We start from the raw sequence: 25,851 nt of genomic DNA on the forward strand, positions 1-25,851 counted from the left end.
GTGGCAAGTTGAATTGTCAGTGGGGCAAAGAGTTAAAATACCCCTTTCTTCCCACCAGCTATTGCTTGTACATTCCCAATCTCAATTCTGCATTTACCTTATGAGAAACACATGTTTTTACATGTAGTTCTGCTCTGAGAAGAACTGAACTATGTAGTTTGCAAGTGTCCCCATGTTACTTTTAAGGTAACAAGCAAGTCATTAGTTTTCTAAAAAGAGGATTGTGTGCTCGGGAGGATTGTTCTCATTGGTGTGCACATCAGGGAGCATGTGTAGTGCTTCAGTATTATCAGCTCCAAGGGGCAACCTCCTTTGCACAGCCTGAAGCAGAAGGAAGATGACTTATCATAGATTTAATGGATTGGTTATTTTTTATCTATCCAGGGGCATAGCTAGGGAAGAGGGGTCCTGTGTTCATCCCTCTCTCTGGCGGCCCCCCAGAGTGAGGGAGATAATGAAGAAAATAGAGAGAGAGATGGATCTGGAAGGCCCTCATGAGCTGGGGGCCTGTGTTCTTTGAACCCTTTCATTCAATTATAGCAACGCCCCTGTATCTATCTATCTATCTATCTATCATATTTCTATCCAGCCTGATATGAGAGGAGAGCTGGTCTTGTGGTAGCAAGCATGACTTGACTCCCTAGCTAAGCAGGGTCCACTCTGGTTGCATTTGAATGGGAGACAAAGTGTGAGCTCTGTAAGATATTCCTCTCAGGGGGATGGAGGGGAGCTGCTTAGAGAGCAAAAGGTTTCAAGTTCCCTCTTTGGCTTCTCCAAGATAGGGCTGAGAGAGATTCCTGCCTACAACCTTGGAAAAGCCACTGCCAGTCTGTGTAGACAAAACTGAGCTAGATAGACAGATGGTCTGACTCGTTTACGGCAACTCCCTATGTTCCTATGTTACATCTCCAGGTGGTGTACAAAATTTAAAATATTTAAAAGTTTCAAATTAAAATACATAAAAAGACAATAGAATAAAATAGATATTAAAATAAGTTTTAGAATTATTAAAATAATTACCAATATATCTGCAGGTATGTGTAAGGTTCCAAACAAAGAAACTTAGATAGGAGCTCCCTGGTAGAAGATGTCATTTGTCTCTTTTGTAAAAGGAATGAAGATTTCAAGTTTCTTTGTTTCAGAGGTTGAAATGCATAGCTGTCTTAAGGCCCACTGATGCTGAATGGGCCTACTAACAATTCCATGCAGGCACAGTTGGGTGGGTTTGAGGAAGGCAGGGTTCAAGCTACTTTCCCCCAGATGACCACTCGCAACCCCAAAGGTGCGCAAACACACACACATACACAACCAGCACTGCTGGGAGCAGCATGGATGAATCTCTGCACTGCTCCCGACAGCGAGGGTAAACAGAGGCCAGGACTCATTGTCCCGGCCTCCAGAGATCCCACAATGTACCACGTGACACGTGCAATGCATTGAGGGATTCCCCCAAGAGATGGGCACTCTAGGTGCCTGTCTTTGTGTGAGGCTGGGCTGGAAGCAGTCTGGCTTGCACACAAGTAGCCTGGGTTAAGGAAGCTTGGGGATCCCTCCCACCTCTGCCTGCCACCCTGCTGCAAGCCTTTATTGTCACATGGTGCTCAGACACAACCCCTATGGCTGTGGGCTTTTAAAAAAATTAAGAAATGTTTTTTTAAAAAATTGGGGGACGACGATGACAAAAACCCCTATTTAAAAAAAACCCTAAATCAAACCATGTACCTACCCACCCACAACAACAATACAAATACAATGGGGGCCAGCTAAGGGGTGCCTGCAAAAACAAGAAATAACCTGCAAAGAAAGGCACAGAAAAAATACCTCCCTCAACCCAAACAAGAAAGGAGGCCCTATTTAACAAAAACTAAAGACAAAAGGGGCACCAAAAAGAAACCACTTACCCCTCATTGACCTGAAGAATCTTCTGTCCCCCCCACACTGGTCAGGAAAAAAACATCCCTCACCTGACCAGTGGTGGGCTGGCAGCAGGCAGGTACAGCCGGGGGGCGGGGCAGAATGGGCAGCCTTCTTCCGACCGACCCACCCAAACAAACAAATTAAAAGAGAAAAACTGAATAAAATAAAAAGCTGGTGGGGGAAAATGTGCTCGGGAATAGGTGAGGCAAAAAGGAAGGGAGGGAAAGAGGACAGACTAGGGGAGTCCGCACTGGAGTCTGGAGCAGGCGGTGTGCTAAGCACAGCAGGAAGAGGGTTAAAAAAAAGAAAACCACTTGAGCCGGAGAAAACAAGGAACCCCCCTCCCCCCAAAATGAAATAAATCAACTGAGGCTGCTGAGCTGAGGATTCTTCAACTCAGCCCAGAATTAAAAGCAGTAGCCAGTCAGTAATAACAGCAGAAAGGGAGGGGGAGGGCAAGGGGAATGAACCAGGGAAATGGGCCAGAGAGGCCTTTCAGACCAAAGGGCCTGTGCCCCCCACCCAGCCCCCTGGCAGTGGGCACAGAGCAGGAGATACAGTCACTCAGAAAACAAAAAATCCAGCAGCAGCAAACAGACACACGCTCAGCCAGGGAAAATTACTTTGGAGAAGAAGGATTGTGGGGTGGGTGGAGGCAGAGGGGGCTGGGGAAACCTCACCACCACCACCGGCACAGAGGCAGGCAGGCACAAGAAGTCTGCAGCCAAACTCTCTCACCAGCAGCAGCAACAAGCAGCAGCAAAAGTGATGTTTGCAAGTACAGGACTTGCCTTTAAATAGAACTTGAAACTCCCTCCTTTTGCAGCCCCCAACTTTGCCCTCCCTCCAGGCCAATATGGTGCCAGTTCTCAAGGTCTGGCACCACTGGATATCCTACCAGAGAGCCAGGGACATCTGGCCGATCAGGGAAGCAGGAGGTTGGCAAATGAAATCAAGCAAGACAAGTGACCCAAAATTGAATCTAGGACATAAGATGGAGGCTTGAGCCTTCGAGCCTCTTCAAACCAGTTCAAACTGAACCAGGCTCAGTTGGTTCAAACTCGGACCGGCATTGCCAGTGCAATGCCCTGTTTGGTCTGAGTACAAACCTTTGAACCAAACTGGTTTGAATTCAATCTGGTTTGAATTTGAACCGGTTTGCAAATCCCGAGTGTACATACAGTGGCTGGAATAAGGTCTCTACGACAAAGCCTTTCAGGACTCCTTCGACACAGCATATTCAAGGCTGTGTGAATGCTATAATTCTATATGAATACAGAAGAAGCACAGATTGTGGTGTTGAATGCAGAATTCTTATTTTAAAATGTGGGTTTCTAGCCTCTATAGGTGTGAAGATATTATTGAAAGTGTCTGTGTGCAGTGGTTGCTGAAGTCTAAGAACCAAAGCATATGCAATGTGAGTGTTCTGAGGATAGAACTCCTGACATCATTTTCAAAAAGCAGCTATGGGGAGGAGGCAGTTTAGATTGGGGCTGTGATATCAGAGGGAGAATTATTCTTTATATTGGTTTATATTAATAACATCTCCCTGCCCCCCCCTTAAGATGCTATTAGCTGCAGACAGAAAACCCTTACTGGCACACTTTTGTGCCCGCACTATGACTAATAGCAGCTTTGTGAGTATGGATTGGAACTGCAGCTTGTGGGGAAAGGTTAGGACCACAGACGCAATCCAAATTGGCCACCTCCAAATAGCGATCTCTAACATCACAGCTACTTTGTCCCTCAGGAGTTAAAAAAAAAAAAGGTACATCTTAATTCCAGTGGCTGAGAGCAGGAACATAGTTCATGCCAACCTGTGTATATGATCCGTTTCTGCAGGAGCATAGACAAAATGTATTCTGCACTGTGGTACTGAGTGCAGAATTAGAAGCTCAGCTTTCATTAAGGAAAGCAAGCTGTTTCTCTAGCTGTTATGAGTAGAAAGATTTTCTTGAAAGTGCCAGCAATGTCTGCTAAAAGTTTTTTTTTTTAATGCTGGCTGACAAAGTTGTTAGAGGTTGTTAATTTTTACCCCAGTGGATAAAACAGCAGAGCACTAAGGAATGGGCACACACTCCAGTTACAGAGTAGGTAGCAGAAGATGGTTTAGTTATTGCAGCTATTTTGAGAAAACACATGGAGATCCTTGTAGAACTAAATACTAAGTATTTATTGGTTAAAGTTAAATACACTTGGATAGGAAAGACCTGAAACTAATCTAAAGGACTACATAATGAATAGGTAAGGAGAGAGAGAGAGAAGTTTCCATATGCTCTCTAGGAAGAAGGGAAGGATTGTGACAGCACAGGAAGTGCTGAAGAGTCAGTCCTGGAGTCATAGAGTAGAGACAGGTAAGGAGACCCTCACTCACTACCTCTATTCCCAATGCTCCTAGTGGTCATTAGGATAGTAGGTGCAAAAGGTCGATGCACTGGAACTCCATCTCCAAAGATGGGGCCTTGCCTCATAAATAAAATGCATCAATGGTGAAGGCAGATGACAAGCCAAGTCTGTTTGTTTCCAGATGTTCTTTTGAATGAAGAGGTCTGTAAGCAGAATTGGGCTGTGCTAACCACTTCAATCTGGCTTGCAGATGTCAACAGCAGTGGTACCAGAAAAAAAATTGAGGGGGGGCAAAGTGCATTTATGGGTGGGCGAGAAATCAAATATTAGATTTCTGAAACAAAAATGGGATGGTGGTGCAAGCCACTTTGTGTGTTTATGTGGGGGGGGTGCTTGCCCCCACCTGGCACCCTTCTAGAGCTGCCCTTGGAAATCAAGAAAGGGTGCAAGCACCCTTCCTCAATTTCTCAGGACACCTTTAGAACAGAAACTGGTTTAACATTCTCTTTTCCCAAGGAACCCTGGGAGTTGCAGTTCTGTGAGGGCAGTTAGTGACATCTGAAAGACTCTTGGCACCCCACCAGTCTACAATTCCTAGGATTCTTTGGTGGAAGCTATGATCTGCCAAAGTGATATAAAACTGAAATATGTTTGTAGTGCAGATGTGCCCTAAAGGGAACCAGATGAATTAACTTTTGACAAGAAGAGACAAATAGGAACTGCTATGAAATGCTATATGCTTTTCCTTAGAGGCCAATCCAAACATGCTACATTTGAGCTCATGCAACATACCAAAAACCCTTAGTAAATGTCTATGAAAATATGACCTCAGTTTGCAACCTGAGCCCTTTAAAAGCAGTCAACAACATAGGATCACTGAGATGTTCCTTTTAATTCAGTTTTCTGTCGTGCCCTCTCTCCTGCTCCACAGTAATGTGCAGCTTCTCCTTCTTGTAAGACAGGCAACAACAGCCAGATCAGTCCTTGGTCCCTAGAATATAGATTTCAGTATCCATCATACTAGGAAAAAGTACCACACACACTCCAAATTTTAATTTGATAATGAGAGCCAAGATGTTGAACCTTTCTCTTTCTCCAGAAGTAGTCACCATCCCAAAGACAGAAACAAATTGCCATCCTTAGAATGAATAAAGGCAGGCAGTCATATGGAGAGCCCGACTTCCTGTTTATGTCTACTTCTTTGCTGACCAAATTCAGTTCCTGTGTGTCAACACAGAGCCTATCCAGCTGATGAGCAATTCTAAAAAGTATGACTCACAAGGAAGTGTGGAAAGATAGTCCTTGCAACTGGTGGCTATTTCTGAAAATACTCCCAAACTGTTGTTGCCACGGGCTACTTGCATCACGGCTTATATGAAGCAGCCTTTTTGGCTGAGGTGGCTATCTTTTCCAGGGCCCAAGTGCAGACATCCATTTTCATTATGATTGTTTGTCTGATCAATTTATCCTCCCTCCTGAAGAGTGCTCAGCACTTGTCTTCCAGATAATTGAACTTTAATTTATTTAAATGTAATGGAAAACCATATGAAGAGGAACAGAAAGCTAATTTAAAATGTTACTAAAAGTAATCAATAAGTTAGCAGATTGCTTCATCTTTTTGTGTTGTGTGGTTGAAAAATATGTTTGAAACGTAAGCATTTCTCCTAGCATTACAAAACACAGTGTTTGTGCTATCTTATGTTTAATCCTCAAGAGCCCAAATGAGCCTATGGTGAAAAAAATGAAAATGTCCTTTGAAAACACAAATCATTTTATTTGTGGGGCTGGGGGAAAGGATGACAACAGAGCCATCTTTCATCTGAACAATGTACATTTATGTATTCTTTTGGGAAGGCCAACGAGAATGCCTGTGGATTTGATATGTTGGCTTTCATATGGTTAGGAAATACAGTTACTGTAGAATTGCTACCACAACTGAAGAAAAATTGTGAAAAGCAATAAGAAGTCCTTGATTGCAAACAAATGCCTTCTCTACATTCTGGTGCAGGGTTATGTAACAATGCTGATTAAAAAGTAACTCTTCAGCTTGATAGACAAAGTGCTACCTGTTTTGAAATCTTTCCTATGGCAAGCTGAAACTCAAGGTCAGTTCTTTTCATATTGGATTTTTTTTTAAACCAACTTACAGACTCTATCTGAATTACTAATATCATCCCTCTGCTCTCCTATTGACCTCCTATTACAGACCTTCCAAGCTTCATCTATTAAAATGCACATACTTTCCCCTATTTGGCTAACAGCCAAATACAAATAGATCTAATTTGGTTATATATTTATAAAGCTCCAGGCCCATTTGAAAGCCTAGTGCATAATCAAACATCTTCTAATTGCATTTGATCTGACAAAGAAGAGAATGTTAATATATAAAGCTAATCTACCTGAATGGAAGAAATTGGTTTCTTGCTTTTTAAAAAGAGGTCTTTACATTTAAAAAAATCTATGCTGCTTTGAAAATCTGAGCAGTCAGCCTTTGTCAGTTCTGTCTGTGCTAGTTCACTAAGAGGTTTGTGGTCTGAAAAGGGGGAAATTATGAGAACACAAGCTTCCTGCATTATATTTGGAATCATTTCAACAAGGTTAAACTTTCTGAGGTCTAGCTTGACCTTTCTGACATTCAAACTACATGCTTGTAAAATTGCTGTAATACATAAAACCCTTTCTTAAAATCTAACATCACAACTGACCTTCCCATTCTTCTGAAGCCAGTTAGGAGAGCTGCTGGTCACTCTCGTAGTGCCACAGTCTGAAACACAAAATTCACTCTGTGACTGACATTTCATTGGCATGGTTAATAATACCAAGTGGTGCAGAAGTCCAAGGACATGGCAGGCCATGGAATTCTTTGGGATAAGTAGTTGGAAAGAATTGCAGCCATTCTATCATAAGTAGGCAGCCTTTTTCAAATGGTTACTCCTGTGCCTGTGAAAACATCTCATTTCTGGAGATGAGAATGACCTATTGTGATTGCAACAGAACCCTCTTGAATATCCTTGGTACATAGGTAGCCTTCATCAAGTATGTCAAACAGTGAGGAAGCAGGAGGGAGGGGGAAGGAAAAGGGTGGAAAAGTGACAATGTTATGTCATACTTGTGTGCTTGATTTCTCCAAGGACAGCTTCATGTCCAATCATTTCAGTAATCATCAAGTCATATGAATTATGACTAATTCATATTTGTACTTGCACATGGTCATTGGCCAGGATCCAGAGTCCTGTGTCCAAATATTGCCATTCAGGTACTGAAGTATCCTGTACCAATCCTTGAATTCATTGTGGGAATTGTATTCTGCTCATGACTGGGGAGATGTTTGCCAGGTAATGCAAAGGAGCAATGCTGAGATTTCTGTGGCTTTCCTCTGAAGGTCCTCTGTAAGTTTTCTGTTCTTTGAATCCTGGCTATTCAGTCTTCGAAGAATAAAAATACCAACTTTCCCTATCCATGTGTATATGTTTTGTAGGGATGTGCAAAACGTTTCGGGCACAGAACGATCTGTGCCCGAAACAGCGAATTTCGGGTGATTCGGGGCCTGAGTGTGGATTCTATGATAGCAAATGAGATTTTCAATGAGACACCATGAATCCACTCTTATTTGCTATCATAGAATCCACAGTCAGAAAACCTCTGAAACAACAGAACATCTGTACCCCATGGGTTAGAAACCCATGGGGGTGGTTGGAACCCTATGTGCACTACACCACCACTCTCTCTGGGCCACCCCAGCACCCCCCAAGTGCACTTATGGGGCTTCTGAAAGCTCCATTATAACTTATGAGGAAAAACCTTAAAGACGCGTGAACTTCAACAATTCGCCAAAAATCAGCCCTCTGCCCAAATCCTTTGAAAAAATTCAGGTAGCTTCCTTGCCCCTACCCAGCACTACCACCAACCCCACCCGGCACTAGGACACCCCTTTCCCCCCGACATGAAGCGATACACCCTTCATGGGGGAAAACCTTAAAGACGCATAAACTTCAGAAATTCACCAAAAATCAGCCCTTTGCCCAATCCCTCTGTAATTGGGGTGGTAACCTCCACCCATTAGGCACTACCACCCCACCCCACTCTTTTGACCCAGATTCCACGTTATGCCCCCTATCTGCCCAAAAGACACTAAAACTTCAAAAATTCACCAAAAATCAGCCCTTTGACCAATCCCCCTGAAATTTAGGTGGTAGCCTCCACCCATTGGGCACTACCACCCCACCCCACTATTTTGCCCCTGGGACCCGCTTTTTTGCCCCAAATTGATTCAGATTAAGACCCAAATAAATTCGGGTCCGAACCAAATTGGGGGGTGATTCAGGAGGGCCATATTCGGCCACAGAACAGAACGGGGGTGTTTCGGCTTGGGTCTGAGCCGAAACACTGAAAATCCGAATTGCACACCCCTAATGTTTTGCAGAAGTTTTAAAGCTTTATTTATGGTAATTTTAATCTGTTTTAGGTTTTGGTTTGATTGGAATATAAACCACCCAGAGATTTTATATAGGGTGGTATATAAATGCGACAAACAAACAAATATGTACACACTAGTACATATTTGGCTTGCCGTTTGCAAGCAAATTCAGGTTTTATCTTGCTGTGATGCTAGTCTTTTCCTAGGTCTATGAGGTCTCATTCTCCATGCTTTCCAATAGAGAGTTTTCCTGGATTTCCTGGGAAAGTAATGAATTTTTCTGTGCTTTTGGATGATTGTTTTTTGTTTGTTTGTTTGTTTGTTTGTTTTATTTTTAATCTATGCAATATCTGGAACCTACCTGCAAAAATGGCATATTTCTATCTTTTGTCGTTGGATCTGGGAGTTTCATATCAATGAGTGAGTGAGGCCCAGGCACATTTTTATTTATATCACATTTTTATATATATATATATATATATATATATATATATATATATATATATATATATAAAATACACACACACACACACATATATATATACACATACACGTGTATATTTTAATTTATATATTATATAATTATGTGTGTGTACATTCACACGCACACAGACAGAGCTGGTCCTGTGGTAGCAGGCATGACTTTTCCCCTTAGCTATTCAGGGTCTGCCCTGGTTGCATATGAAGGGGAGACTTTATGTGTGAGCACTTTAAGATATTCCCCTTAGGGGATGGAGCTGCTCTGGGAAGAGCAGAAGATTCCAAGTTCCCTCCCTGGCATCTCCAAGATTCCTGCCTGCAATCTTAGAGAAGCTGCTGCCAGTCTGGGCAGACAATACTGAGCTAGATGGACCTATGGTCTGACTCAGTATATGACAGCTTTCTATGTTCCTATGACACACATGCAGTTTTTATTCAAGTAGTGTACTGCAGGATATAAAATGGGACCAACTCCTATTTACAAGTATGTGCACTTTGTTGCATCCAGCACACTTCTGTAGCTGGAAGTCAATATTAAGATGACCTACATCTACCCATAATCATTCAGTAGAAGCCACAAAAATCTTTTGCATAAGCAACAAATCCTGAAGTTTCCTCTTGACTCACAAGAAAGGTATGAGATGACTTCAGCTCAGGCTACCCTTATCCTATTTAGCATCTGCAGCAACAACAAAAATACTAAAGGTTATGCTACAATGGCACTTGCAAATTCCATTTACAATCTCTCATACTAGTCCCGAGTTTATGCTTCCAAAACCTTTGAAGATGGCCCAGTGCTGTTCTGTTCAGATGCTGAGAAGAACTAGGAACATGGGGCTAGGGATGTGCAGAACCTTTTCTATTTGAAACTGGTTTGATTTGAACTGGGCTGGTTATACCGGTTCAAACTCAAACCAGCCTAGCTTCCCAAAAAAGGGTGCCAGTCCAAGTTTGAACCAAACTGACCCCAGTTTGAATGGAACTGGTTCGGAAATGGTTTAGTGGTTTGAGGTGTATGCTTGTAAAGGGGAATCCAATGAGGATTCCCCTTTACAAGCAAAAGAGAAACCCTGCCTTTAAAATACTTCTAATAGCGGCTCGGGTGGGGGGGAAGTGAGAGGGCACCTTTCTGCCAGAGGCAGTGACAGCTCCTCTAAACTCTTAACCAGGTCCTGCGCTCCAGCAGCTCATCCCGGTTCTGACCTCCATACATGTGTGGAGGCCAGAACCGGGCCATGTTACTGGGAGCGTCAGACCCAGTCCAGAGTTTAGAGGAGCCACCAGCAGTGGCAAGGTACCCTCTCACTGCCCCCGCCAGCCACCATTAGAAGTATTTTAAAGGTAGGGTTCCCCCCTTTGCTTGTAAAGGGGAATCCTCATCAAATCCTTTACAAGCATACCCATTGAACCTAATCGAACCGGTTCCAACCCAGTTCAACTGTCAAACTGAATTGGGGGCCAGTTCGACTTGAACTGGCTCACAGAGCAGTGATCTGGTTCAAACTCAGTTCAAATTCAGTCCAGACCACTGGAATCGGTTCCATGAACCCCTACATGGGGCAAGTATCGAGTGCCATACAACCATGCTTCTATCCTATTGCCTGGTTGATTTACAAAACTAAAAGCAAGAAAAGCTTAAGCACATAGCTCGTGAAAATAATTGCATTTTGGCCTCCTTTTAAACAGTCCACTTTTTTCTTTCAAAAAGGAAGTTTGTTTTTTAAATACTTTGCACTTTTAAACTATTCTCTTCCTTATTTATTTCGTGTGGTCCAAGAAGCACTTGATCTTTCACAAGATGCAATTTAAGACACATAATTCATATCCTAGAGTAAGCATTAAAATAATTGCTGGCTAGAATGAGAGTTGTCTGATGCTTTGACTTCAGAACTGTAATTATCTGAAGAGTTTTGTTGAAATTTTTGCAGCATGTGCTGTCCTAGGATTTCTACATCAGGACCTTCATTCAATTAACCATTTTAAGTCCTGTGTCCCAGTCAACCCTGTTCATTTCATCCACCTCACAACACCATTTCAGCTCATTTTTTAAACTACTGTCTTCTCCTACCTTATCAGTTCCCCATATCTTCCATCTTAAAGCCTTTTTAAAATATTGCTGGTTCTCCATTCTATCAGTGTCAACCTAATACATAAGCCCTGACCTTCCCTTCTTCATACAGTGTCAGAATCTAGAATGACATCTGCTTCAAGTGAACAGGAAATGGTTGAGGCCACTTGAAACTGTGAAGATTACTGGGTACAAACTCCTTACTTTGGGAGGAAAAAATAATTTAGGCACTTCAGATCAAATGCAACAAAGTGTGTGTGTGTTGGCAGGGGGGGTAGGGTGGGGCAGCCTTTCTGAATGAAAGGTTCAGATACCCTCAGAAACCTAGATGGAGTCAACTCAAAATCATGACTAACAAGTCTGGTCAGGCCACCAGTGTTTGAGGCTTACAATAAATCCCTTAATTTGATTTCTCTAGCCAGAAAAGGCATTGGTAGCCAAGTCTGAGAACAATTAGGAAGTTATAGAAAGTATTCAGCATAGTTGAATAATAGAGAGCTGATCCAGAAGTTGCATGGAAACTTGGTTAACATACATCATTTCCGAGCCTTGGATGCATGTGCTCCCTCTCCCATCCTCAAACATCCACTTCCTATCTAGGTTAAAATTAACTAGGATTGGTCATGACATCTTAACTGACCAATCTCAGTTTATTCTAGCTTGCTTACTTCAAATATCAAGACCTGAACCCAAGGTTTGATCTTGGCATATTTGAAGCAAGTAGGCTAGAATAAAGCACAATTGGTCAGTTCAGACATCATGATCAATCTTGGGTTATTTTAGCCTAGAAAGGAAGTGGACATTAGGGGTGTAGGAGGGGAGTGCGTGCCCATTGGAGATTTTGCCCGAAACCCCGCTTTAACTAAGATTCCATGTGATGCCTGAAACAGCCCAGAATGTTTGAGTTGGAAGAAATTTTAGTGGTCTTGTAGTCATGCCCCCATATACTCCAAGACAGGGCTTGTGTAAGATTTGAACCTGGGACCTCTCGCACTCTAAGTAAGATTCATTTCTCAAAACCAACATCCCAATGACACTGCTATGAAAAACAGTACTGTGCTGTTCCTTAAGGAAGAGCAAATCAGAACATTGCAAATGTTCAGGATATGTGATTCCTGACATGTGAGCATAACTATTTGCTTGTTGCAGATGGTTTGTAAAGACTTACACATGGAGGTTAGAGTGGGACTTGGCATTAGATTTGCAGGAAATCTGATTTAGATACAGTGGACCCTCGACTTACGAACTACTCGACATCCGAAGTTTTCAACTTACGAACGACAAAAATGGCCGCACGCTTACAAATTTTTCAAGCTACGAACGGAAACCGTTGGCGGTTTAGATGCGGTTTCCTCGACTTACGAATTTTTAGATGTGGCTTACTTGACTTACGAATTTTTTTAGACCTCCGTGGGTGCGCTTTTCGACTTACGAAATTTTCGACCTACGAACGTGCATTCGGAACAGATTAACTTCGTAAGTCGAGGGACCACTGTATTCCTAAACTTAAACTGGTAATGCCCAGGCTCAAACTATCATAATTTGGACACATTATGCAAAGATCCTACTCCCTTGAGAAGTCCATAATGCTGGGGAAAGTTGAAGGAAAGAGAAGAAGAGGACGACCAGCAGCAAGGTAGATAGACTCGATTACGACAGCATTGAATGCACCACTGAGAGACCTTAAAGGCCAAGTTGAAGACAGATCATCCTGGAGAGAATCTATCTATGTGGTCACTAAGAGTTGATACCAACTTGATGGCAATCAATCAATCAACCAATCAATCAAACTTAAACTGAATGCAAACTGTGGCTTTCAGTTAGATATACACCAATTCACAGAGCTTACAGCCGAGATTTTATGCTTAAAATATTCCACAGCTAGTGATGACAAATTCCACCATGATGGACTGTGGGCTAGAGCAATGTACTTCATTCTCAGTTAATGTGATGTAGGGTAATTAAGACTTAATTTAAACCAAGGTTCACTATTTTAATGCCACTGCTTGATCCTGGAACAACGGAGTGTTTCTTAGGGATGTTCACAAAACAGATTTTTCTATTTGATTCAAGCTCTAAATGAATTGCAAAATCCTTGAATTGATTAGTTGAAACAGCAGCTAAAGCCAGCTGTTTCAACAAATCAAGCTCGAAAAACTCAAAATTTTGAGTGTTTTGAGCACCATATTGAGGCCGGTTTTTCCAGGGAGAGCTGATCTATCGATAGGGGTTGGTTGGTAGACCTGCCCTCCACCCTGGACTTAGTGCATCAGCCCACTTCAGAGAACTAGTCTACTAGGTAGACCAGTCCTCTGAGGCAGGCCAATGCACTAAGTCCAGAGTGGAGGAGGACTGGTCTACCCACCACATGAGGACTTAGTGCGTCTGTTCACCTTAGAGAACTGGTCTACCCGTTGTCCCCGATTGGTAGACCAGCTCTCTCTAGAAAAACAGGCCTCAAAATGGTGCTCAAAACACTCAAAACATTTTGAGTTGAAACAGGGCTCAACAGGTTTTGTTTAAAGCTTGAAACAGGCTCTATTTTAGGGTGTTTTGTTCCAAGCTCAAAACATTAGAGAGAACCTGTTTTGAGCTTGAATCAATGCGAATTGGAATTAAATCACACATCTCTAGTGTCTCTTCTCTCTTCACCAAATAACCAAGCATCTGGGATTAAAAAGCAGAATTCCAATTAGGGATGTGCACAAAACTGGTTTGCCCGGTTCGGTTCGAATTCAAACCAGGTTCGAACCAGGAGGGGGTGGTTCGGTTTTGGTTTTGCTCGAACCTCCCCCTCGTTTGGTTCGAATTTGAACTGATTTGAACCAGTTTGAACCGGTTTGGACATCCAAAAATTGGTAGGATGGTAGCTGGCACCCAGGGGTACCTGCCACCCAAACCCCAAAGCAATCGGACACTCGTACGATTTCTTATGAACTTTTGAAAATTATTTCTATTTTTTTCTCATAGGATATAATGGGATTCCAACCAGCCCATTATTCCTTATTGTGGAGCACCCATGGGTACCAACAACCATGCAAACCCCAAAGCAATCAGACACCCCTATGATTTTTTATGAATATTTGAAATATTTTTAATTACTTTTCTCATAGGGTATCCTGAACCAGCCCATATCCCCTATTGTGGAGCACCTTGAGGCACAAAAGTGGGGTAGGTGGTAGACATACAGGGGTGCCTACTATCCACAAAGTTCCAAGGCAATTGGACACTCCTCTGATTATTGGTGAATTTTTAAATTATTTTGGAATTCCTCATAGAGAATAATGAGGATTGCAACAAATGTATAGCTTCATGTCGGGGAGAAAGGGGTGTCCTAGAGTGGAGTGTGGTAGGTGGTAGTTCCCAAGGTGGGCAAGGAAGCTATCAGAATTATTTGAAAGGAATTGGGCAAAAGGCTGATTTTTAAGTGATTTTTGAAGTTTACGTGACTTTAAGGTTTTTCTCCATAAAGAAGCATGGAGGTGTCAGCAAATGTATAGCTTCACGTCGGGGGGAAAGGGGTGTCCAAGAGCAGAGTGTGGTAGGTGGTAGTGCCCAAGGGGGGCCAGGTAGCTATCAGAATTATTTGAAAGGAATTGGGCAAAGGTCTGATTTTTAAGTGATTTTTGAAGTTTATGTGTCTTTAAGGTTAGCAATGAGAGTGGATTCATAGTTTATCATTGAAAATCTTATATGCTACCAAAGAATCTACACTCAGAACACTTCAGAAACAACAAAACCCAGTAACCCATGGGTTAGCAAACCATGGAGGTGGTTGGCACCCTTGCTCTGGGCCACCCCAGCACCCTCAAAGTGCAGTTATGGGGCTGCTGAAACCTCCATTCTTCCCTATGGAGAAAAACCTTAAAGCCACTTGTGGGGTGCTGGGGTGGCCCAGAGTGAGTGGTGGTCTAGTGCAAAGAGGGTCGAATCGAACCACCCCCTGGTTCGGTTCAAATTCGAACCTGCAGCTCGAACCTGAAGGCTTCAAGCTCTGCTTGCTTTTCTTCTTCAGAATCAATCAGCATCACACATTCATGAAACCACGGGTTCAGACAGATAGAAAGCTTGAGGAGCAACTCATTAAAAGTTTGGGGTGGGTGGGAGCGAGAGAAAAAACACTTTTGGCAAGAAGTCAAGATGTGGTGACAGCCAACAACCTAGATGGCTTTAGGAGGGGATTGGATAAATTCATGGAGGAGACATCTATCAATGGCTACTAGTCTGAGGGCTATAGGCCACCTCCAGCTTCAGAGGCAGGATGCCTTTTAATACCAGTTGCAGGAGAGTAACAGCAGTAGAAAGGGCATGGCCTCAGCTCCTGCCTATGGACTTTCCAGTGGCACTTGGTGGACCACTGTGTAAACAGGATTCTGGACTAAATGGACCCAATCCAGCAGGGCTGTTCTTATGATTTTATGTTCTTATGAGTTAAGGGTTACTACATGTGGTGGTAGGGGAATCCAGTAAAATAAGGAAAGGACTCCCCAAATGCTTGCAGGGAGTATGTTTACCCCTTAATGAAACAAAATTAAAATGGAACTGTAGCACTTGTTCTTTAATTCATTATTGACCTATGCGGTTTTCTATAGTTAAAGTTCAGCATACACATAGTACTATTATGGGTCATACCCATGGTGTTGAGGGGTATGGGGAGAAGCTTTAAAACCTTCACACAGCAGAGTATGCTCTGGTGGTAAAGAAGTTCAGCCCAAGTGATTATCTGGAGGCATTAGGTTGAGTTTAAAAAAGAAATAAAGATTTGTTAATAAACTAAAACATCACATACTAAGAGAGAGCCATTGAATGACATACCCCAAAGGCACTAGCCTTCAACAACTGAACAGTTCTAATTCACTCTTAACTGTCCAAAAGACACCTATTAACATAGTTCTTCATGCCTCTAGTGGCCAGAAGAGGTTACTGCAGTGCTAAGAGCAATGCTTTTGAATTTTCACTTCTAATGGTTTGTTACTTTAACCCTGGTTACAATCCCAAACATGCTACGAACCATTATTTGGCTTATCAAGTGAATGCCTGCAACTGGACAGTGTGCATAAGGAGATGTCAGTGGGATCCGCTTGTCACCTTCAAAGTTCAGTGATGGGTAAATTGCCCTATCCATGGTTTGCTGAGTGCAGATGCAATGCTTAACCATGACTAATGCATATCATGGTTTGACAATCTGTTTTGGACAATGGTTTCATATCCCTGTTTTTCAGTCAATCCTCAATGAGCTGGTTCAAATGATACAGATTGGCAGCACACATGAGCAGGAATGAGTGCACAGAGTGTACCCATTGGGACATCTTCTTAGTGCATCACTGAATCACGTGTAGGGTCTCTTCATTTGAATGGCTCTGTCGGGAGTTCTTCCTCTCCTCCGCGAGACAAGGTTGTGTACCCAGCCAAACGGTAGGATGCCAAGGGAAGCCGTGGGTTCCAAACGTCAAGGCAACCCCAGCAATTACCTCTCAGGAGTCAGGGAGGGCTTGGAGAGAAGGGCAACAGCTGCTGGGGGATGGGCGTGGACAGCCCAGGAGACGGCAGCTTGGTGGAGAGGGAATAACAATGATATTAACTCCACAGCTGTAAATGGGTGCAGGGATATTAAGGAAGGGGGTGGAGTTAGAGAACAAGTCCCTATTGGGAGCCAGGGGTTGGCTAGCCATGACACCTGCCCAGCCAGGGAAGGCAGAGCAGGTTGAAAGGGAGAAGGAGTGTCTGAAATGCAGGGCTCTATTTAAGCCTGGGCCTGCCAAGGATGAGGAGGGCAGCTGGGACGGGCTTGTTGGTCTGACTGTCTCCTGAAGAGGAGCTCAGACCTTTTTGCTCCTTCTGATAGGAGAAGAAGGGAGTGAATGAACTTCTCTCCTTCCCCAGTATGCCCACGCCTAGAATTTAGTGCTGAAGGGTGGAAAGTTTGTCTTGGATAATTCCTCCCACCCAGGAACGCTGACAGGCCCCAAACATGTGCTCCAAATATTTATTTAAACAAGTATTTGTTCAGGGGGCACTTGAATGAATACCCCCCCCCCCCCCGATTAAGTGATGTGTCAGGAGGGCATCAGGATGTCTGTGGATAATATGCCAATGGGTGTGCTCTCAGTGTGCCCCTTCCTGTTCTTATGTGCTCCCAGGCTGTATCTGAACTGGCCCAATCAGAGTTTAGATATCCATGTAATCACAGTTGTGTTATGCCAGCATACAGTTAAAGTATAGGTTTTTCTTGGCTCCTTTCTTCATACTGATTGCTATGCATAGCAAGACCTTGTCATGATGAATGAAAAAATGCTGTGGTGGCATTTTGAAGCACCAACTTATATAGACAACTGTGTGCAAATATTTTTATCACTTATAATTTAAGAATCATATAATACTTTGGAGTATAGGGCTGTGAAAAGAATCAAAGGGAAAAAGTGCTGTGATTGCCACAACTGGACAGCTTAGTTTCATAATTACCAATCATAAAGTGCAGTGGGATAATTAGACCCCAAGTCAAAAGAATGGAGGCAGATGTTTTAAAACCTGTACATCTGAGATTTTGCCTTTGATTGTAATGGTTTTGCATATGAAAAGGAACTGCTTATACTGCGTGATAGAATTTAATTTTTGAGGTAAAAAATATGTTTCATAGAAAAGAGCAATCTTAAAAAGGAACAAATAGCTTGCAGAAACTAGCAAGATTAAAGACACTTTTAAGTAAAAAATTAATGAGTTTTACACTTTGTAGAGTTTAAATCCAGGCTACAACTGAAAGGTTATTAGTGTGTATGATGAACTATTAATATGCTCTGATTTTTTTAATCAATTATTTTGATCTTTTAAAAATCTTTTTCAATATTAATGATAATACTAAGAAATGAAAAAGGTCTGGAATTTATAATCTTTAAACTTTGTGTATTTTTGTTTGTCTGTTAGTATATACTGTATATTCATGTCAAACACAGATAAGTACATTTTAGCTATGAACACTTCCAGAAGGAAGGCTGTTCCTGAAATACTGATGACTCTAAAGGTCACCCCACCTTAGCATCAATTTCTTCAATTCCTTCCTGGTCCTTCACTTCCCACATTACTCTTCATGTTAAATACCTGGGGCTGAAAGCATCTTATGTCCACGATTAATTTAGAACGCCAGTGTGGTATTGTGGTTATAGTGTTAGACTAGGTCTGGGGAGACCCAAGTTCAAATCCACAATCAGTCATCAAACTCACTGGGTGACTCTGGGCCAGCCACTTATCTCTCAGCCTAACCTATCTCACAGGGTTGTTGTGAGGATAAATGTAACCATGTATACAGTTCTGGGCTCCTTAGGAGAAGAGCAGGATAGAAATAAATTCAGGGACTGATTTGGTAGTAACAAATCACTCAATGAAGCTCTTCACATGATTCATGTGAAGAGCTTCAGGCGGGTCTGCTGGGAAGCAGGGTTTAGCTTACCCTCCCTGCAGATGATCAGTGGCGGTTTCCTGGGCAGGCGGATCACCTGTCCAGATGAGTGGCATCTCTCCTGCAGGCTTCCTGCACCTTGCCGCACCTCTCCCAGCTGCTCGGGGGGTTGGTTGCGGGGATGTGCTGCTGCACGGCTCCCCACCCTCAGAGCCCCAGTAATACACTGCATGAGTTTGCGGTGCATTCCTGGGAGTGCAAGCAGGCACATGACCAGAAAAATGGAGTTAGGAGAGTGCTCACTCTGCTAACCTCATTTAACTGGGAGGCTACATAGCAAGTTTTCCGCATTGTAGCCACCATGCTCAGGCGTGAGTCCAGCGATTCACACGCACAGAAGAAACCAGGCTTGGCTCCCTTACTGTAGCTCAGTTTCTGCTGTGTGTGTGTGAATAGCCTCAATGAATAGCCATGTGAATATGAACTTTGTGCCTTAAGAGTTCCTATTTCTGACACCCTAATATATATTTATTGAAGTCTTTGATGATGCAGCTTGGAAAAAGCATTACAGCACTAGTATTACAGCATACTTCCTAATTCACTAACTGGTAATCAAGAAACAGAGAAAGTTCCTATAAAGCATGAGAGAAAGGCAACAGAAATATAAACAAATCCAGACTCAGGAAATGAGGAAATTTAGTAATCATCCATCATTCAATTATGGGTATGGTAAGACAGAAGAATTGTCAGTAGCCAAATGGGATTTTAATTAAACTTTCCAAACTTTCTAAAGAAGTCACCTTGAAGGAAAGGAAAGCAATTTGTACCCAAAAGGCAATTCGTATACATTTGTCCCTCAGAAGTGTATTTAAATAAACCTTCTCTGCTCTACGTGAAGCTATCTTTAGAATGAAAAACTACCAAGAAAGGAACGGAGTTGCCTCTTGATCTTGCTGCTAAAATAGAAACATGTGAATATCTGACCTCAATGGCTATTTTGTCATTTTTCATCCTTATGTCAAAACGGAACGTCTCTTGACACAGAGGCTATTCTCACAAGCAGCTGAAACCTGGTTTCAGCTGCTCGGATGCTGCAATGGGAACCGCACAGCTCCTGGTGGCAAGCCCGCCTAATTGCCTCCCCCTTAAACAAGATTAGTGGAGCAATCACTTCTCTAACCCTGCTTTTTTTTATCATGTGTCACTGCGGCACGACTCCAAGCTGCAGTGACTCATGGGTAGACTTACAACAAGAATCCTGTGTCGGGGGCTCCCCAGAATGTCCTGCGTGGGACATTCAGGGACTGCTGGCGGCTAGGAGGCCCCCAAACCCTGCCACTCCAACTGGCTCCATAACGATTACTCCACCGGTAATTGTTTGGGTGGCCAATCCGGCTGCCCAGGGAGAGTCCCCTGCTCATCTGCGGGGAGAGCGGGCCCGCCGTGACACATGGCAAAAAAAGCAGGGTTAGAGGAGTGCTCTCTCCACTAATCTTGTTTAAGGGGGAGGCAATTAGGCGGGCTTGCCACCAGGAGCTGTGTGGTTCCCATTGCCGCATCCGAGCAGCTGAAACCAGGCTGGCTTCCTTAGCCCAGTTTCAGCTGCTTGTGAGAATAGCCTCTGTGTCAAGAGACGTTCAGTTTTGACATAAGGATGAAAAATGACAAAATAGCCATTGAGGTCAGATATTCACATGTTTCTATTTTAGCAGCAAGATCAAAAGGCAACTCCGTTCCTTTCTCGGTAGTTTTTCATTCTAAAGATAGCTTCACGTAGAGCAGAGAAGGTTTATTTAAATACACTTCTGAGGGACAAATGTATACGAATGTGTACGAAGGAGTACCTGCTGCTGCCTGCTGCCATCTAGTAAGCATCTCCATTACTCTGGTAAGTGTAATCTCTGGTAAGCATCTCCAAGCTTAGTGGGCAAAAGTGGGCTATGGTGCCATATTAGATTTCCCATGTCCCAAAGACTGGGGCTTCTGAGGGTGGCCAGGGGGACCCTCTGATAGCTATGGATTCCTGGGCCTGGGCCCATTCTGGCTGACTCCTAAGACCACTCCTGGTTGCAGAGGTCATCCCAAAGATCAACACTGGGTCTTTCTGAGGGCCACAAGCCCTTGCCTGCTGCACCATCATTCAGACCTCTGATGCTCACTCTGACCATTATAATCCAAAAACAAAATCTTTCATTGGGTTGCAGAAGACTTTCAGAAGCGGAGGAGTATGGAACAACTTTCACAGAACCTTAAATCCCACAGTCATTATGTGCTGAGCCCAAACATCTCCCAATCTGGCCTCAGCTTCTAAAGACTTGTTGCCACCCTAACATTGGTTTCCCTCTCTCTGCCCTCCCCAAACATTTACAAAATTAGCAAGTTATGGAAAGGATGGGAAGGCAAGGGAAAACAGCCAAGACTGCTTAAAGCCTAAGGCTGCTTCTAGCTTGTTCCAGCCAACAATGAAATGTAATTTGTTTCACTTCTATTGAGTCATTGACCACAGGGAATTAAAAACTATAGTTCCCAGTGTTCATGTTGACAATGGAAGTTTCAAGCACACTGCTTCCCACCCCCCACAACTTGTATGTTTGGCAAAAGAACAGGGAAAGAAGGGAAACTGGCAGAAGGGAGGACTAGCAGTGATGGAAGAGTGCTCTGAGGCACTCTTTCACAAGAAGAGTGGTTTTCTCAAGAAGAGCCCAAGACCAGAGGAGAGAACTTTTTCTATGATATCCCCCCCCCCACCACCACCACCACAGAATACACATCCCCACACAGAATTGTATCCATGTGAGGAAATAGCAGGTTTTCCTACTAGGGTATTTCAGGTATTGACTTTTGAACCTAGGCAAACAGGTTTATAACTTTCTCTGTCCTATTGAAATCAACAGGAGTTTGAAAAGCAAGTGACCTAAGAAACCAACCTGGGAATGTTCTGAGGATATTCCCTCAAGGATTTCGGGAGGATTGTAGTGCTTCCTTTGGAACTTATTCCATTTCGAGTGCAAATATATTTATGGTTAAACACCCCCTTTTTTCTTTTACTAATTCAGGACAGTGCTCTCTTTTAAAATATGACCTTTCTTCTTGTCCACACCATTAAGGGTTGTTGTTCACATAATTTTCTTTTGGTCATCGTAATTTCATCATTTCTGCCTTTCATTCCCATCCCCTTATGACTGTTTGAAACACTGCCATAGAATAATTGCCAGAGCTCCTTGCTCCAGCTGCATCAGCTTCTTTGCTCCTCTCATCTACCACTTCAAACATGCTATTTATAGTCACCTTCCAGACCCTTCATCTTGCTGCCACACCCCATATATCAGATGTATTCCTTTGGTGAACTATCCCAACTTTAACTTATTTTGCTAGGCAGTCTGTAGTTAAGGTTGCCACCTTTCAGCACATAAGAGCAGATCTTAACTTCAGCACTGGATTCCATAGCAGAGCCAAGCTCTGGAACATGTGATGTGCAATGACACCACACCATGCTATCTTCCCAACTTTTGCTGCTACCAGTTATTCCTGTTCTACATACTAGACCATACAGAATCTACAATGATCCATTTAGAGATCTGTTTCCAATCAAGGGAGTACAGCATATCCTCCATGTGGCTACATAATTTTCAAATTAAAAAGGCTGTCGGAAGAAAGTTAATGTGAGCTAGAAGGTTAACAAATGAGTGTGCTTCTGAGTACACAATGTTTCTTCTTCTAACCTGTTGCTTTAGAGACAAAGTTTATCTGAATTTAGAGACAAAGTTTATCTGACTGCCATGCAGGACTCATTCCTATCACCTCCTTATTTACAAACTTCGGATGAATAGGTTGGACTGGAGGGAAAAGCTACCTGAAACATGGCCAGTCCTTTTGAAGGCATGTACAAGGTCCCTTGGTTATCTAGAAAGCTGCCTGACACTATTGCATTTCTATGGCTACCTTCACACATAACATCAAACTGGAAGCAAATGAGCCAGAGGTTCCATTTTGTTTGTTTGTTTGTTTTAGTGTATGTATACATTTATTTATTTTATTTACTACATTTATATATAAATATATTTATATAAATATAAATATACATTTATATATTATTTATATATAAATGTACATTTAGTACATTTATAGACTCCCATATGAAAGAGTCTCTTGGCAGTTCACAATTTTGTAGTTATCCGAATGCGTGAAACCATGGTTTTGTCACAAAAGCGACCTGGGGTTTTCAATGCGAGGTTTTCAAATATAACTCCATCCAAATGCCTGCCTGGGGGCAAAAATGGGCTGGATGAGGGCGAACAAACTGAGGCTGAATCCAAGCAAGACATAGGTACTCACTGTGGGAGGTCAAGACTTAGGAAGCAGTTTAGATCTTCCGGTTCTGGACAGGGGTTGCACTCCCCCAGAAAGAACAGAAAGAGCAGCTTTATGGTCTGGGAGTACTTCTGGACCCAAACCTCTCCCGATTTCTCAGGTTGAGGCAGTGGCCAGGAGTGCTTTTTATCAGTTTTGGCTGATTCACCAGCTATGTCCATTTCTGGAGATAAATGACCTTAAAACAGTGGTGCATATACTGATAACATCCAGACTTGACTACTGCAATGTGCTCTACATTTGGCTGCCTTTGTATGTAGTTCAGAAACTACAGTTAGTACAGAATTCAGCAGCCAGGTTGGTCTCTGGGGTTGCCCGAAGAGATCATATTACACCCATTTTAAAAGAATTACACTGGCTGCCAATAAGTTTCCGGGCAAAGTACAAAGTGATTTGTACTTTGTACAAAGTGCATTACCTACAAAGCCCTAAACCACTTGGGTCCGAGGTATTTAAGAGAAAGCCTTCTTCATCAACCCCACTGCCTGTTAAGATCATCTGGAGAGGTTGGTGGTTGCCACCAGCTCGGTTGGTGGCAACTCGAAACTGGGCTTTTTCTAGAATTGCCCCGGGACTCTGGAATTTCCCCTTCTCTGAATGTTTTTAAGAAGGACCTAAACACATACCTGTTTACTCAGACTTTAAGTTTATAGCTATAAAGCTTTGGTTTTAGAGTTTTTATTGTATTTTAAATTGTGTCCAGCAGCACTGGCTGTCCTTACCTCCAAGGATAGGGTCGAGCGGCATCCCGAGGCTGAGGAGCCAGGCAGAGGGCGAGAGGAGGCAGAGGGAGACGTGATGATAGGCCAAAGCATGGACCTGGTTGGCTCCCACGACCCATGGTGGGACAAAACCTCAGCCAGAGAGCCAGGATGGAATGGACTGGGATCTGGGAGGGCCCAGGCAGAGGCGCATGAGAATGATGTCATCAGCATGCCTCCTAAATAATAAAATAAATAAATCCAGAACAGGAAGTTCTAAACCATCTCTTGGGTCCTGACCAGGTGTGTATCTAGGGTACGGCAGGTAGGGCACATGCCCCAGTGCCACTTGAAGGGGGGGTGCCATTTTTAAAATGAATTTTTAAAAAATGGCCACCAAAAACAAAATGGCTGCCATGCATGCTCAAATGGCCTCTGTGAGGCCCTAGGCCATGCCAGGCCTTGCAGAGACCAATTGAGCATGAGCAGTGGCCATTTTGTTTTTGGCGGCCATTTTTAAAAAAATATTTTTAAAAATGGCCACCGCACACGCTCAAATGGTCTCTGCAAGGCTCTCAGCCTGGGATGGGCTGCAGCAGTGAATTAAGAGGCCAGCGGGGGGAGGGGGAACCTTTGCAGACCCCCCCCTGGCCTTTAGGCCTGTAGCCCTAACCCCAAAGGGGCTACAGGTTTTAAAAAATTAATTTAGTATAATATGTCACTGTACACATATTCAGTTTGGCACTATGTACAGAGAATCAGGGTTTGTGAATACTGAGCTGAAGCTTACAGTATGAGCTAGGATTGTATTCATTTCCTCTTACTTTGCTTCTTGTGATGTCTTAATAATATGGCTATTAATGGTGAGTTTGTCTTTGAATCAGTGTGAAATCCTTAGTATTAAGGCCCACTGGGAGTTTCTTGCTCTCTTTCTCTCATTTTAACAGTCTTATTTTAACTGTCTTTCTAAAATACTAGAATATATCCCAAGCAGTGATACAGTTTACTCTGCATATTCTTTAATTATTTTCAGAGTATCTGGAAAAACTCAAATTCTCCATTTATTTTTATAACTTATGTAATAGTGATGCTACAATGCATAGTAAGGAATTAGACAGGCACTTCTGTTTAGTTTTCAAAGTACACCTCCACATAGTATTTGGGTATTTCATGAGCCCCAGCATACTGAAATTTGTAGTTTTCCAGCATTTTTTGGTCTGGATACGTCCACTGCTAAATAGTTTTTGAAATATTAAAAGATTAATGAGCTTGACTTGTATTTTTCAGCTGATATTATGGTAAAGTTATCTGAAAGATGGGTGTCAGATGTTTGGCCAGGGGGCGCAATTTCAGTGCTTGCCCTAGGCGCTAATTTCCCTAGATACACCTCTGGTCCTGACCCCCTACAGTCAGTACCTCCATCTTATTTGGATTCAACCTCACTTTGTTATCCCTCATCCAGTCCATTATCACCTCCAAGCAGGCATTTAGTTATGATGGTTATGGCATTCTCTATGGTATTACTCATGAGAAGACCTGTCATGGGGTAGAATGGTGTTTCAAGGACTGAATTGTTAATAATGTGTGATGTCCTTCTTCCAAAGACCGCTCTCTCATGAGAGTGGCAGACCATTGAGACATGCATACAGTCTGGAGGGCTGTTTCTGCCCAGCCCTGTTGCTAGATCCATGTAAGCACCAGGGAAGGGTACCACACCAACACCTTTCCATGTCACGGTGATTGACAGATAGCAGGAGTGAAAGTGTTTACTCTGGTAGTCTGGTAATCCCTTGGCACATATGCATGTTTATTTTTGTCCAGTACAGTCACCCAGCTTGACGGGGATTGCTGAAAATAAGGACTCCCATCATCAAAAAGAAATGAACAGGTGCTGTTTACCAATGTTAGGGCAGCACATGCAAGCTGACTCCAGCAGCGGTGCTCTGCCTGGGATCTCACGTGGGACAGCAGTGCTCCGTCCGGCATCTCTGTGGGGCAGTGACACAGCCTCAGCCTCCGTCTGTATGTTGACGCCTGGGTCATGCTGCTGCCCCACAGGGATGCCAGATGGAAGTAGCTTGCAGGTACCGCCCTAACGTTGGTAAGCACCTGTTAATTTCTTTTTAAAGGCACCTCTCCCCCCCACCCTCCCAGCGCT

Source organism: Hemicordylus capensis, chromosome 3, assembly GCF_027244095.1.
Source record: "Hemicordylus capensis ecotype Gifberg chromosome 3, rHemCap1.1.pri, whole genome shotgun sequence".
Classification (NCBI taxonomy): domain Eukaryota; kingdom Metazoa; phylum Chordata; class Lepidosauria; order Squamata; family Cordylidae; genus Hemicordylus; species Hemicordylus capensis.